The 3407-nt window shown below is 38.2% G+C and overlaps 1 long non-coding RNA gene across 1 annotated transcript in view; it reads right to left on the bottom strand.

Moving 5' to 3' along the window:
* Nucleotides 1-1318: 1318 nt before the first annotated feature.
* Nucleotides 1319-3407, bottom strand: part of LOC104854878 — a 25499-nt gene continuing 23410 nt past the window's right edge. Inside the window, exon 4 of the long non-coding RNA XR_778231.2 lies at nucleotides 1319-2699. This is a non-coding gene — a long non-coding RNA (uncharacterized LOC104854878). The remainder of the gene's footprint in view (nucleotides 2700-3407) is intronic.

The raw sequence follows: 3407 nt of genomic DNA, 5'->3' as shown, positions 1-3407 counted from the left end.
TGAGCTTAGTTATTTATTCTTTCTGTGTCTTAGGTTTCTCATCTATAAAGTGGGGATAATAAAAAGTTCATTTCTATTAGGGTTAGGGCTGTTTAAGGCTTAAATTAACTAATTTTTTGGGGGGTACTGGGGATTAAACTCGGGACCTTGTGCTTGAGAGGGGCAGGTGGTAGCATCACTGAACTAAATCCCCTGGCCCTGACTAATGTTAAAAAGATTTAGAATAAAATAATGCTTGACAAATGGTATGACTCCCCCCTTTTTTTTTTCTTTTGAGGCACTGGGGATTGGCACAGGACCTTCATACAAAACCCAAGTTACTAAATTATCCTGGCTTCATCCTCCCAGAGTGCTAGAATTACAGGCATGTGTTTACACCCTGCTTACACACTTTTAAATGTGTGCTATTTTCACCTATGTAGTCGAGTGTTGAAATTTTCAGGTTTGTGCTAATGGGCTATTGTAACTACATTTTCTTAATGACATGAAGAATTGTTCCAGATGTTAGCAAACATAAGTTATTGTTTCAAGCAAATAGTTGAGTCACAGGAACAGAGCTCATGTAATGATGACCATTTTGGCGAAGATTGTTCTTTACCATCCAGTTAACTGTTAGGGGGTTTATCCCTCTTCCCCCACCAGTAGTAGGTAACCTCCCAAATGACCTCTGCTAACCCATTTATTTAACCTCTTAGGAGCCTAAAGAAGTTAACCCTCTGCTTTGTAAAAACAAATATACAGGTTATATACTTTATTTTTTGTTTAATAGCAAGATCTAATAGAAAGCATTCTGAGGGAGACCTGATAAGTTTAGTCATTGGCCTCTCTTGCCGTACTGGTAAATTCTCACCAAGCAGGGATCTGTGGGTGATGGCTTTATGTTAGGTCAGAATGTCACTATCAACTTGCACTGGCTTTACATTCAGCTGTCAGGTATCTCCAGGATTCAGTCTTCGGGGATACTTTTGTGCCCATACACCCATGTATAGATGTATAGTTACCATAGGCTCTGCCGAGTATTCCATGTCTTAATGGTTATTAGTTGTCACACTACATGTTGCAGTTTTTGGTATCAGAAAGTAGTTCATGTAGGACAGTATTATGTACAAGAATGAATTTAAGAGAGAATATTAGAGATTGAGAAAATGTACCAGGCATGTTTCATGTATTCAGCAGTTGTGAGAAAAGTTGTATCATTTGTGAAATACCTAATTTCAAGTTTAACTTTGTAGAGTGGTTTTTACCATTATAATGATGATAGCTGATATTTATTTTGTAATGCACAAAGTGCTTTGCATGCATTATTAAATTAAGACTCTCTCTGCTTTACAAATAAGAACTGTTAGATTGAAGGAGTAAATGACTCACCCCAAAAGTCATAGTGAAATATGACTTCAGAGCCCCTGCTTAACTAGTATGTCTGGTTGGTGGCTCTCTTGATTGTGAAGTCTTGGGTGCTAATAATGGTAGGAGAATTTAAGCCAGTATAATCATTTATAGCATCCATAGTGGGGCTTTTTATGTACAAAAGAATGAAGATTTTTAAAGTGTCATTTGGGCATCTTTTGCATATATTGGGATGATTTGAACAAAAGAGGAATAGGTTCTGAAAGAGATTTCTTCTCAAGTTCAGGTTTGTTCTGTCAGTTATTAGACAGGTCTTTCTTGAAGCAAAGTAAGCTAAATTCATAAATCTCTGCTTTTCCTCCTTACATCGCCTTTTCTCCACAACATTCTGTTCCTGATATGGAGCCTGCTTCCCAAGCTTCAGCTGAATCTGCTGGGTCTCCTGAATGTGGCCTCTACAGGGGAGTTCTCTGCTGATAAGAATTCTTTTGAACAGGGGGAGGGTGGTATGAGATCCAGAGTTTAGGTAGAATTCTCATCTCCTTGACCTCTGCCCCTGTCAGATTGTATACTGACTTGTAGGGACTCTCTATGGAGCCAAGAGTTTAGCGCTTGTTTACAGTTGATGAAAAGATGGTTTCATTGAAAGACCCTTGGATAGCCATGGACGTCTACCACTATCTGTGGTCAGTGCAGGGAATGCTTGAACATCTAAGTCTGGAGATTTGTAATGGATGATGAAGGAATGAAAAAAAATAAAAAACAAAAACAACTCTGAGGCCAGATAGGTTATAGCAGTTTTCTTTTGTGGGAGCAGTATTGCAACATTTTGAGGGCAGGGAAAGGATTCGTACAAACCCTTTTTAATATTTCATTTAAAAATGCTGAAAGTGGTTGCTTAAATTCAATACATGATAACATTGAGAAAATGGGAATTCTTCTTTTCCTTTTTGCATGTCTCAGCAAAGAGAAAATTTGCTGTGTTGTGTAAGTAATAGTTTTGGAGAGACATCATAGATTAAAGTCACCTTCTTCCAGGGTGTACATGGCTTTACAAATAAGCATTTTCTCTAGATAGTCTTCTGGTCCTCTTAGTACACTGAGAGTATGGCACCTCAATCCCAAATGCCTTTTTTTTCTTTTTTTGAGGCAGGGTTTCATTATGTAGTCCAGGCTGGGTTTGAACTCTCAGTGATCCTTCTGCCTCAGCCTCTTGAGTGCTGGGATTATAGATGTGTACCAGCATGGCCATATCCCCAAATAAGTATTTAAATTCCTTCTCTAGGCAAGCTTTAGCCTCTCTACCTGAAGCTGTTGAATGTTTTTAGGTTGAGTTTCTCCTGTGCATAAATCTGAAAGAAAAGCTCTCTTTAGGAGGATACCGACAGTCATTATGAACCCAAAGTAAACATGCTCTATTGGTAAGCAGGGTAAAAGGTTAGCAGAGTAGTAAGATGCAAAATGAAAATACAGTATACTTTTTCATCTGTTACAGCATTCCATATGTTAAGTATAGTCACATCTATTGGTGTGTCTTGACTTACTTGCACAATGTTTAAATAAAAGCATGTTAATTGTCAACCTTTAAAACCTGAAGGAGTTTTATGAATGTGGATTTCTTGATTTCTTGTTACATCGAACTCTGATACAGAGGTTGGCTTTCTGTGTAATGCTTTGTGCCGGGAACAGCATGGTGGCTGCCCTCTGAGATGAGCCTCCATGTTCAGAGTTGTCCCGGACCCATGTGGCCTCCTTCACCTCTGTGGTCTCGTCTTCTGTATGCATTTAAGTGTACAACACTTCAGAAACGATGAAGATATAGGGAAATGACGACTCTTATAATAATAGCTGTCAAAACTAATAAAGTGTTTTTGTAGATTTAGCAGTTTAAAATTTTCAAATATGAAAATTAAAAAGTACAGGTTTAGCAGTTTACAGAGTAGGAATTTATCCTAAAGAAATGATGAGGGCCGGGGATTTAATTTAGCTCAGTGGCACCACACCTGCCTTGCAAGCACAAGGTCCTCAGTTTGATTCCCAGTACCAAAAAAAAAAAAAAA

This window comes from Fukomys damarensis, unplaced genomic scaffold, assembly GCF_012274545.1.
Source record: "Fukomys damarensis isolate Sample0158 unplaced genomic scaffold, DMR_v1.0_HiC HiC_scaffold_36, whole genome shotgun sequence".
NCBI lineage: Eukaryota > Metazoa > Chordata > Mammalia > Rodentia > Bathyergidae > Fukomys > Fukomys damarensis.
The sequence above is the reverse complement of the archived record's forward strand: the minus strand, read 5'-3'. Positions and strand labels throughout refer to the sequence as shown.